The following is a 12,687-nucleotide window of genomic DNA, read 5'->3' as shown; positions in this document are numbered from 1 at the left end:
ATTTACCGAGGGTATTTATAGATAAATGCAGCTATTGCGCGTGCGTATCTACGAGCTTTATCTGACGTTAACGAATCAGTGGTTGTAGTCCTCAGAAATGTATGCAAAAAACCTCTGCTAAACAAATCAACGTCGAAAATGGTGATGTGGTCAGTCAAATCGAGTTACCAGTCAAAATTGAAAAGATATTTTCATTGATAGCACGCTAAAAAAAAATTCCCAAATCAATTCGCTAGATCGGCTGTGTAAGGTGCACATGTAAGTTTTCTTTTGTTTAGTTCTTTTGCGAGTCTCCACAAACAGGGCTATGACGTCAACGGCCATGTTACATTTCTGGCTTTAATTTGTATTTACATAACCTAATGGGAACACTCAAGTCAGTACGTTTGGCGGCAGAACTCAAAGAGACTTCTTCCCAAACGATCTCTTATGCTCGCGTCAAGCTGTGAAAACATAGGTGGTGGACAGTTTTCTATTTTTTTTTATTTATGGTGGGCGCCCTCTATCTCACACTTGCCACTGAATAAAGCAATAGTGCGTGCTTTGTTTAATGACGCAAGTAATGCTTTGCTAAATGTTTGCTTTTAGTATTAGTTGTTATACGGCCATCATGTCGGTATACCAAAGCGGTACACCAACTAAACATGGTCTATTAAGCCCCTCAGAGGGCGTATTGTGTACGTCTTGCAAATTTCCGAAAAAGTCCTTCCTTAATAAGTTAACAATAAAATATATCATGTTTTGGCTTTAAAGTTGGTCAGGGTTTATTGTTTTGAAATATTTGTCAATTTTGAAGTTTTATTTCGTCGTTCGTGCAAGCAAATGAATTTTAAAATAGTCTGCAGACGAAAAGATAAAATTAAAAGGAACAACATTGACTGAATATCTAGCACTGACATTTTAAGTTTACGTTTGTGTTGAAACAACGTATTGTATTAAAGTAGTTTTATTTTGTATTGTGTCGTGATTTTTTTTTCAAATTATGTTTTAGAACTCTACATATACTTACTTGGAAAAAAGGTGAAATGGGCTATTAGACCTTGCTTCTGAAATTGTCTGTTTATATCTGTTTATCTGTCTGCAACATTAGTAGAAGTGTTTGCCTAAGGGCAGCGGAACTTGTCAAAATGTCGGTGTCTTTAACCTGGACACCCTGTCGACAACTTAACAAAATGTTTTGATTATTTAAAACAATTTTTATTTAGAGAATAGGAGAAGAGATAAAAAAATTTCAGAGAAGTAAACAGTTTTTATGTTCATTGTTTTCGTTTTAGATTTCAATGCTTATGTATGGACAGTGAGAGGAAATGTTTGAATAAATTGAAGGTGAAGGTAACTTGAGCGTAATCTTGTACTGTTGAGCTAAACTAGTCTCGATTATCAGCTGCCGTTCGGGAAAAGGCGGCGGAATTCGAGCCAAGCTAGAGCTAAACCAATGTATAGCGTAATCGACGGGGGAGGACCATTTTGCAATTTTGTGTCTCATCTTGAACTATTATAAAATACGTTTCGTATATTAAATATCTAAATCTGGGTTTGGGTACTTCTGCGACCTAGGCAAGATTTTTTTTTCTACCCAGAGGGTAAGTTTCAATTATTTCATAAACTCCATGAATAAACAGGTTTGGCTTTGTGATGTTTTTCAGACGTACATGAACGATTCTGCTTTTCACCGATTCTTGCTGGTTTGATTTTGGGCTCGAAACACGAACTGTTTTGCAGAAAATGTAAAATTATCGCACACTCTGTGACCTTGTAACTTTTCTTATCCCGGTTTGTTTAGAAATTGATAAGAGTCGATCCGGGAAGCAGATAAAACACTTGGTGGGAAATCCGTCATATTGCGGGAGGAAAATTCACAGTAGAGCCCCTCATTGTCCTGTTGCTAGCACTTTTACTATTTTACAAAAATTAAGTTTCTTAAGACAGTAACAAAATACTGTGTTTATATTGCACGTGCATATGGCCATGGCAACAAACATTTCAGCCGCGTATAATAGATAATCCACGGAGATAGCCTTGTGCATCATCAAATATAATTACAGATCCATTATAAGCGTGAAGCCGCAAGCAACTGAAGACTAGACGTTTCTTACAGCACGTCTTTATATCTAATTACTTCAAGATGCTGCCTCTTCCCAATGGTTTAAATGCAACTGAAAACCTAACCGACCCTAATAAACACAAACTATATAGAACACATTATTTTTTGATGAAACAAACGGGGTCATTTTGGTTGTAAAAAAAATTATGTTTTGTTGGAGAAATCCAAATTTACGATCCCAGGATGACCTTATATCTTATAAAGTCGTCTATTCCTCTTGCTTCTAAACGCGCCATTTCAGCACTAACACGATTTCGAGAAGTTTAAAGTATGACTTGGTCATTGTAAATCCGACAATTCGACAATAGTCGCCACAACAAGGGTTTGTTTTTGTGGAAGAGTACTGGAGAAATGACAAGGACACATTTTGTAAGTGAGGATGACTATCGATGGAATTATAAACCCTTCGTGAGGCTCGGATTTACTCAATTCTGAAGTTTTGTTCTTCTTGTTTGATATATTTTCACATGCTAGATGCAGTTTTTGACGTCATCTTGCTGATAAGAGCCGGGGGCCCTGCAATTCAATACAAAGTGGCGACAATTTTAAAAACGTCCGTTTTATCGCAAAGCAGGGCTTTTACATTTTGTACCTTTTAGAGACTTTTAAGAGCTTTTTACTTGATCTTAAGCCGGAATTTGTTAAACGAAATCACAAAAGTATTTGTTACAGTATAAACATTCGAGATTCATGTCTGTTTATGAAGTCTATTATGCTAATGAAATAGTATCACTTTTAAGTTCAAGATTAAACTAAAATTGCTACGTCATTAACTACATTTAACTCGAGCAGTATCCTAACAGACATTCTTCAATCGGGGAAAAGGTTTGTATCAAAACAATAAGCATGCACCCAAACCTCTTTTATTTCGTCTTGCGTCACTTATCTCCGATTAAAAAGGGCCGGAAAATGAGACTTGTACTCGCGGTCTAAAAAAGGTCCGCCACATTGTTCTTAAAGTGTCGGCAATTAAATTAACTGCAAAAAATAAACACTTAGTCACGACCTTGCTTTAGGACTAGCTCGTGTGTAGCAGTAGTGAAGCCATGTAGCGCTAAGGCCAAACACGCGAGAATGGTAAAAACATAAATGAAGAAAGACTCTCGACAAGATCTGCCCCGCTGGCTATAGTAGAGCATGATAACTGATTAACGCAAAATTTCCTGTGAGCATAGCAGAGCATGTTGCCACGAATAAGCTTACCTTACGATGTCTTCTTTGAGGTACCAAGCTTTGCTCTTTGAGGTGAACTTTCTCTCCGCTGCAAGTGAACCTTTTACAAACCTGCGATGACAGAGAGATACAGAGAGAGACTGTTGATAACTAAGTGATTTTATTTCACTTATAACCCGTGTAATAACCATGATACAAATGGCTCAGGGAATACGTTAGCCTTCAGGGAACTTGATTAGAAAACAGAACGATGAATATTCAGTAAAAGTACCCTATTAACTCTTATTAAAGTGCTGGTTAAAATCGTGGTCTAAAGATTGCTTAGCACTGCTTACATGTAATCTGGTCACTTAAGGCTACTTGACTTCAGCTTTCAGTTCGCTCCTCAAAGAGATTGAAAAAGATCGCTAACAATTACGAACGTTTAACGATGGCACACGATTTGCCTGCGCTCCTCAAACGCCAGCTATAAAAAATGCGCCTGGGTACGTGAGCTTCTACAGATCTTTGAACTGCTGTAAGTGAATTGTGTTTATGTTTCTGCAGTTCCAGAGATTACGATCACAAAGTGATAGAAATTTTATCTTTTCCGATCGAGATAACAATTGACGCCGTTTACATAAACCGCCCTCCCTATCTATAGACGAACTTCGGTTTTATAGACAGTGAATTTACTTAACCTTGGATTGAGAGAAAAACACGAACTCCGTGTCAGGTAAGTGCGGAAAAAATTACGGATAATCTTCAGTCTTAGGCGTGCATTGTAAAATCATATTATCTCAATTATATATCAGTTTCACTGACTTCTATCCTTTTCTGAAATAAAAGAACGCTTCCTGTACGTAATTTACTTATACAGCCAATTCACGTATTTCAGACGGAGTGTCTGTAGTCTCTGTATATACGCGCGCGGTAAATGAAGAAGAAGAGAGTGAATTTATGTAAATTCAGTGTCCTTATTAAAGTGGAAAGCCCTATAGAATAGATAGTTAGTTTAAAAGTTCGCTGTTTCGGTCATCAAATTCTGCTGTTGTGTCCTTAACCCCTCGGAGACTCAATCAAAACACTTAACTCTCAAAAGGCCTTTATTTATGCCCAGATGTCCGTATGAGAGTCCAAAAATTTAAGGGGCAACCAGATTAAATGATCTGAAAGATATGAAATAACCTGCAGTGCCCCAAAGCATTCTATACCAGGGGGGGGGGGGGGGGGTCATAATAATACGATTTTAATCACAACCTTTAAGGAGCACCCTACTTGGTCTCAATGCTTACAATGGTCTACAGCGACGTTTTCGTTTTAAGCTTTGTCGTTTTTTTTGTCGCTAGCAACCTTGATATCAAATACATGTTTTCTATTTCCGCCACCGAAAGCTTTGAAACTTAACTTGCCCAAAAGTGTCTACGAATTACTGTTAATTGGAAATTATGAAATATTTATCATTACGCCGAATAAAAAAACATCAAGGCGAAAATCATTACGACTTAAATAAATTCTCGAATAGCACTTTCCCTACCTAGTAAATACCCGACTGGGGTGGGCATTCGAGGGATAAAGGCGGCTGCATTCGTAGGTTATTCGGAGAATAAACCTGTTTGTGAGCGTTTTGCTTGTAAAACCGACAGTGCTTTGTTGCATGGTCAGGGTATTAATTTAAACAGAAACTTTAATGGTCATTTGTCGGTTGACAGTATATTAGAAATATCTTCAGTTGTCAGTATGTCGTCGAGACATTCTCGTGTCATTTGTAAACATTTCTGTCTGGAACATACTCGTAGTTTTTAATTAACCCTTTCCTTCGCTTCAAAACTTCGCTGATGATTCACTTTTAATTTACTTTAACCTTAAAACATTCACAGCAGTAAAACGTTCTTTTTTTTTTTTTTCTTTGTGTCGTCGATTTTCTCTTTATAGTGCAAGTTCTTTAATTAAAATTCTGTCCTGATTCTGACAGATATGTGGCACAGTGTGTTCTTGTTGTAGTGAAACAGATGGGTTTTTGTCATTTTCTCCCAAACCCCTTTTAAAAATAACTTAATATTTGCTATAGATGTTTGGACCTTTCATTGTTTCATTGTTATTGAATGCTTGGGTTATAAGTGGTAAATAGTTAGGCTTTTGTTTAAGCCCCTGGTGTTATCAGCCTTTTTGCCGAAAAAACCGGCTGACTCGCAGTTAGAGAGCTCTACATTTTTCGCCGTGGAGCCTGAAGCCCCATCGTTTTGCTGATTGAAGCCCTTTGCTGCAGAGCGCGGAGCCCTGAGAATGTATTGATATTTTAATTGTTTTATGTTAAGGCGAAATTGCCGGATATAAATGGATATAAGATGTTAAAATGGTCTGGATTAGCATTTTACCAGCCATTTCAATAAATAATAATAATAAAAAAGTTAACATTTAAAAACAATATGAAAAGACGTAATATGCTGTTCCGTCTTTTGTATACATATTTCGTATTTAGAAAATTGTACCAGCCATCTCAAAGTTAAAATAACATTTGAAACAATATGCATTTGCTTTTTGTTGTTTTTAGTGCAGAATGCACTATTGTGATGGTTGGTTTTTTCCCGTGTCCGCGCTTCGTTCGTTTGGTTGCCTGCCCGGGTTTTCGGCGTGCCCTGTCGGCTTCCTGCTGTCTGCGTTTCCCTTTCGGTGTTTTTGTGTTGTTCTGTGGTGTCTCGTGGTTCGTCTCTTCTCGTGTCGCCGTCCCGGTTTTGTTCGGCTTTGGCGTTCCGCGGTGTCGTGTCGTTCGTGTGGCCCTGGGTCGTGCCTGTGGTTTCGGTGTGCTCAGACATTTCTCATCTTTGTTCCATTTGCATTCTGCATAAATCATCGAGATTTTTTCTTTATGTTTCATTTTGTTTGGTGTACTAACTGTGATCTGTTTTCTTTTCTGTAACCTGCTTAAATGCATACTAAATATCTACCTATCCATGTTTCATTTTAGTAGCAAAATTTTCCGACCGCAAATTAGCACATTGGCTTTCCACTATTGTTTGGCGGTGTTAATTGTAAAACTGCACCGTCGAAGGTAACTATGTCAGTGACCAATGTATGCAAGCCCTTTACGTGCGCCCGCACCGCTTCTATACAACGGCGTCTGGCCCCAGCATGCGCAAACGAATTCAGGTCATTACCGATAGAATGATTTGAATGAATGTAGTGTATCCTGTTTGGCTATTCCTGCCCACCTGATACAGCTGTTCAAACGAAGACTTTTGACATTTCATATTCGCATAAGTTGGCTGGCACTATAAATTACTTCCATATATATCAATTGTATAAGTCCATGCATTATTTTACTATTCGTTAAAAAAAAATATTTGATCTACAGAAACTGCGACAACATATTGTTAATGAGTGAGATGAATAAAAAATAAGGTAATAGGAATCAGACTTTGCTGCAAAATAACTGAAATTGATAGGCTCATATATCTACTTGACACTGTGTAGGTTAACTTTGCTATATTGATATATGTTTGGATATGACTAAATATGATTTGTTACATGACTTTAAAGGCAAAAGATAGAAAGCTTACTATAAAAACCTTGTTATTTTAAGTATCAGAATCGGTTTTCGTAATTAAAACTGATGGATGATTAAATCTATATCCAAGCGGCGGCGTCCTTTTTAAGAGTTAAAGTGAGCGTTGGATTTCTATTCTGAATTTCATTCTTGCGTTCACTTAGCGATATCCCCGCCAAAACGAAGGACAGTTCATTCAATAGCATTTATCATCGCATTTAAAATAATCTGCTTGGGTTAAAATTGTTTGTATGGCAATACACGACACTCAAACATTGTTTTGGTACCATGCACATTCCAGATTACGAAGTCACTATTTGAGCTGCGTTGAGATTTGAGTTAAAATAGTCTCTCACAGACTAACAGTCTCAAACGTACCTTGGTTTTCTGTTGGCTCCTCTCTTGACTTGTCACCCAGGCAATTTCTTTGCAGACTGATATTGGTCTCGAGTCAAATGATATCTGTGATATGGCCAATTACAGTATTCCTGGCGAGAAAACAGTGGTGTTATCAGCGCAATTTCTGCATTTGTTTCTTTACGCAACTCAAACTGCAACAGGTAGTGAAAATTGGATTTAAGAAATGTTGCAATCGCAAAGCATTGCCCGAATATTATTTTAGCATTCAATTGCTTCGGTCGAGCTGTGAATACCTCTACGACAACGTCCACCTGTTTACGCCACAACTTTGTCGCCTTCAGTGGACAAAATAAATGCCTTGTTTGCTACGCTTTACAGACAGACAGAATTATTCGAACTGAATTGTTATGTCTTGCGGATTAAGTATGTACGGCCAAGACACAATCTGGTAAGTGTCGATTCATAAACAAGAGAGTCTGGTTATTACCCAAGCGCTTGTTAAAGAATCATTTAACACCTCGTTGATGCAGGCAGGGTGTATTTTGCTTGTTTAAGCTCTCCGACTGTTTTAAACACAGAAAAACTATTGCCATTAACCAATCACAGACGTTGACTAGGAAATTGTTTAAATAAACAGAGGGCTTTAACTCGACCAATAGCGAAGCGAGAATAATTGTATTTGGTCTATATTTTTGCCCAATTTAATTTCCTGACTTATTAAAAGTGTCAAACGTTTAAAATAAGGCAGACAGCTGCAATTAATTGCCATTTTCTCTTTTCTTCTACCATCTAATTTTTTTTTGGTTGCAACGAACACACAATGATTACTAATTCGCTTGAATTTCACTGTTTTTTTTGGAATTGAAAACATTTACGAGAGATGTAGCGATTCCAGCCAGGAAACTACGTTGTAAAATTAATTTCGATTTTTCTACATTTAGAAGTGATTACTCGAATTATTTGTTTCTCCTTTATTGTTTTCAAGTGGAATTTTAATATTGCAAATACGCGTAGTCGTAGAAAGATTGGTCAGGGTAAATTCGATTGTAATTAAATAACGAATAATTATAATATATGTTGAATTATTGCAGTTTTCTATATTTAGGAAACAATCCTCATATTTGACGTGACAATTGCGTCGAAAAATCTTTAGCTGTCATTTATTTTAATTTTCCTTGCTCCTTCCTTAATTAGTTCTTTGTATATTGAGGTTTGTTTAACAGTTTTAGCACTACAAACCCCTTTCGATTTGAATACATATTTTTCCTTTAACAAAGTAATATTTTTAGGGGGTTAGGCAGCATTAATATTTTAACAACAAGCCTAATTTTTTTGCCGGAGAGACGTTTCTAGTTAAGGTTTTACCCTCAGATGTAATATACGAAGCCCGTTTTACAACAAGCAACAGTTCCTTTGTGACTTTAATAAAGATACTACTTGTGCAAAGAAACGAAATTAAAATTCTAATTTTAGTTGTAAACATAATTATGAACCGTTTTCTTTTGATATTACCGACTCATAAACCGTAAGTGAAGTAAATATCGGATACCAAGAAGTAAACAAAATTCCAGTGATCCGCTACAAAAAATTCAGCAAAGTCGTTTTTATTTTTCAAATCAGATTTCAGATCATTAGCAGAAGTCATACCATATAGAGAACTATCACTTTTAATCATTGTTATAACACTTGTAAAACAATTACTTCATTTTTTTTGCTTATACATTGTTGATGTTAGCAGGCTTTTAGGGTTGGGGTTATAATATGTCCAAGTCGATTTTTTAAAATAATTACAGTTTTCCCAAGGTTTTTTTTCTCGGGGATAATTGTCATGAAGGGAAAAGGGCGAGTATTTGCCAGTGGTCATTATTAAAAGAGGTCCTTGCGCCACAATGAAGCAATATCTTGCGTATCTATCGCAAAATGAAATTGACATAAGAGGGACGAAATTATGGCTCACTTCGTTATCTTTGAGTGCCCGTTTTTCGGACAAAATATTAATCATGATTTTTTTTACGGATTTCTATGAAAGTTGGCCCAATGATTTTTACCTTTTTTTGCAGGTAGCACCATACAGTCACTACACGTATCGAAATTTTTTAAAGTTAAAATGTTAGAAATAGTCCTATCAAAATGACGATCGGTGGTTGAACGAATTTTTACTATAATAAAGCTTTATAATGATATTATAACTAATACTGGTTTGCTTAAAAAGAGTTTTTTTCACAAAGGCCAAACGCAAACGACGGCGATCGAATGTTAAGTGTAGCGGTGTAAACGCAAACATCAAGATTTGCAACCGGTTAAGCAAAATACGTTAGCAGTAATATATTTTTGGTTGATGTAAGAAGCCTTTTAAAGAAATTCAGGTTTTATTTGTAACGCTTCTACATGTACTTACGTCAACTGGGTTCCTTTCCTTATCTGCCTGTGGTGTTTTACTACCTTGCAAGTCGCGCGAAGGGCGAATGCATTGCGGCAGGTGCATATCTCAAACCGCATCAACCCCAACGAAGGGAGGGGAGTCTATATCAGCCATTAGGGGGCGTGTTGTTCCACTTGAGCACTTGAGTTTCCCCTTTCTAACGGCTTAAACTAGGAATTGATTTGATTTTCACTTTTTCAGCTTTTTCTTGATGGAAAATTCGTTTTCACCATAAAAAAATCCTTTGTGAGGAGTGCACCCCCCTATTCCCCTATGTGCAATTCAGTCTACTGTTTGGTATAAGAAAACGGCTGTTGATCCAGATGCATGCACTGTCTGGATATATTTGCATGACAAATCCATGCATCCTATTATGAGCTGCGTATAGATTGTAAGGCGTTGACATAGTTAAAGTTCATTTATTTTCCAGTTGTTAGTAGGGGCTGCGAAACCTTAGAGTACTGCTAGAACAGTGCTCAACAATTGGGAACGTATTTTCATGGTTTAAATATGACGCAAATTCTCTTATTTTATTTTTTCTAGGCTGGATTAATTTCCGCCACTCCGTGTTTCGACCGGCAGCCATCTTGCGTTGAAGGCCAATTACCTGTCGAGGAGTATTGCTACTCTGCTTGGATGGGACGCTATCCATGGCAGGTTACCATATCATATTGACTTGAAGATGGTAACATTAACGAAAAAATGTTTGAAAGGTTTCCCATTCATGTCAAGTTTTCTGTTTCACCTATACACGTTGGGAAAATGCGCAGGACATCAATGGCTCATCCATAACTGAAAATGTTTCTGATCTATTACTCGTTGCTAATCGCAATAATCATGACCAAATTGGGAATTGGTGGTTTTAATCTGACGCCGTCAAAATGATAAAACCTAATTGTTTACTCACGAAAAGTTATTTTTTTACATATTCTAGACATAAGGAACATAATTTGCTAAATTTTTGGTATCGATTCAGTGCTTCGTTTTGGAGATCAAGCTTTTTGAAATTTCTGATGTCCCGGATGACCGTGTTTCTTAGCTATCACAAAACGGATATTTTTACCGCATTTTTCAATTTTCAGACGTGATTATAATTTAGAAGTGATATCTAAAATGATTTTAAGTGAGAAGCGAATAATATTAATTTAGAATCTGTTTTACTGATGGTACAATTATATGGCCGTCATATTTGCCCCAAAGAAGGTGCCTAACATGGCAGTCGCGTACTGTAATTTTCTCAAAAATTATTTCCGTAACTAGAATTAATTGGAAATTAGGGAAGTGTGTTCGGAAGGGAGAGGTGATAAAGGAGGGGGAGTTGAGTGAAAGCTGGAGGTAATGGGTTGCAAGGAGTGGCAAGTATGATCTTATGTTTTCATTTCTCTTGATAGTTGAGGTTTGTTTGTGATGTGCAAACCAAAATCAAAAGGCCATGCAGAAAATCAAACGACATTGCTCAAACTGTTGAAACCTTACAAAGGTTACACTCAATTATCGAATCGTTCGTTGCCCTATTTATACCTTCGGCGTTAATTACCTTTGACGTTGTTATTACAAATAATGGAAACTTTTTTTTTTGCGCGCGCTGTCTTTGCGGCTCAATGTCATTTCTGGCGTTGCTGTGACGCAATTAATTGCTTTCTAATGTCTTCTCACATGAGATCGAGGCCATCTGTGCCAGTCAGTCCAAAATAGCATCAAACCAGAATGGCATCGAATAGTATATGATCTCCTCCGTCGAACGCAATAACTCGGTTGTGAAAAACGCTACAAAGCCATATATTGAAAAAAAAATCTGCCTGCTCTATGATCTGATAGTTCTGATGTTTTATAATTTTCATGTATGCATGTTTCGCAATAGGTTGAGACAGGAACTGTCACTGACAAAAAGTTATTTTTTTTTCAAACAAAGCTTGATGCATCTGGTGCCCAAGAAGGTTTTAAACCAATTAAATTTCATGATCACATTTCTGGACGTACCGAAGTGGTTTGCCAACGTTTGACAAATGGAAACCTTAACTAGTGTTGGTGATTCCTGTTTCTCTTCTTTGCTTTGACATGTTTCAAAATGGGCAGTGACAGAATTTATCAACTGAAAGGTTATTGCTTTATTACATATCTAGGTCTGAGGTATCCGGCACGAAAGAAAGCTGTAAGCCAATGAAATTTACTCTAAAATTCACGTGACCGAAATGTGATTGTAAATGTATAGCCATTCGATCGAGTTGTAGGAGTCGGTGTCAGGTATGAACGATCATTAAAATTCAATTTGGTTTAGTATTTTGGGGGTACGCATAAATAGTTACTGAGAAAACGATAACTGGTAATTTGTCAGGAAGCATAATTTGTATGGTTGATACGTTTTGCTGAGAAACAAAAGATCAAAATACTCTACAACAGAAATATATTGTGATTATATTTCTCACGAACGGAAAAAAGTGGGCTGAAATTTTTAGTTTGTATAAACGTGAAACATGGTAATGTATAATCTGCAAGATGGTGAAACCTAAAATTAAAATTGTGAAATCTGCTGGGTCCTGAATTTGCTTTGCGTGTAGCGCATATTATAGTTTTGCCATACAGCGCTCAATGCTCAGAGATCATCCGAGGGTAATAGAAATTACCGTCTAAGTAACTTTATTATTTATAACCCTAAACATCCTCATAGATACAAATCAAAATAGTCGGCTACTTCCCTCTTCAAAAAATATTTTCTCGGCTCAAATGTTAACACGTCGTTTTGCCTCTGGTAACCGGGGTTAAAACGCTTCCTCAGTAAGACTTTTGAACAGTTGCTAGTGTCGAACTCCAGTTGACAACGAAATTTTCCCTGCCAGGCCCTTTTTAAATGAGGTTTGTTTTTCGTGTGCAACTTTTCTCGACTTTTAGGTCACAATTTCCTACATTTCTGCCATATCCGCTTTATAAAGAGGCAGAAGTGTCTCCAATCAGTGCGTCTCGATTCCGGTTCGTGGAGCAGCTTTCAAGCTGACCAAATAATAATTACTTTAAATTGAGCAAACCTTTTATGCTTATATGCAAATGCAAGGAAGTCGGCGATCTTTGACAAGGTCCTTAAGAAATCAAATAGCTCAGCTTTTT

General features: G+C 37.0%; 2 long non-coding RNA genes across 6 annotated transcripts in view; one reads left to right on the top strand and one right to left on the bottom strand.

Annotated features, from left to right (window-relative positions):
- The window catches only part of LOC144661494 (uncharacterized), a 61,615-nt gene extending 49,500 nt beyond the window's left edge, over positions 1-12,115 (top strand). For 2 of the 5 annotated variants that reach the window (XR_013572291.1, XR_013572290.1), the window contains 2 exons: positions 1,275-1,326; positions 10,129-12,115. This is a non-coding gene — a long non-coding RNA (uncharacterized LOC144661494). Of the gene's footprint in view, positions 1-1,274; positions 1,333-10,128 lie in introns of all 5 variants that reach the window. The other 3 variants (XR_013572288.1, XR_013572287.1, XR_013572289.1) reach the window with 2 other exon arrangements.
- LOC144661495 (uncharacterized) lies at positions 3,307-4,166 on the bottom strand. Its single transcript, XR_013572293.1, has 2 exons — positions 3,613-4,166; positions 3,307-3,388 (listed from the first exon to the last, which is right to left on the bottom strand). It is a non-coding gene; the product is annotated as an uncharacterized LOC144661495 (long non-coding RNA).
- Positions 12,116-12,687: the final 572 nt, after the last annotated feature.

This window comes from Oculina patagonica, chromosome 7 (assembly GCF_052425735.1).
Source record: "Oculina patagonica isolate OP01 chromosome 7, crgOcupat, whole genome shotgun sequence".
NCBI classification, from domain to species: Eukaryota; Metazoa; Cnidaria; class Anthozoa; order Scleractinia; family Oculinidae; genus Oculina; species Oculina patagonica.
Note: the sequence above shows the minus strand (reverse complement) of the source record. Positions and strands in the feature narration are given on the sequence as shown.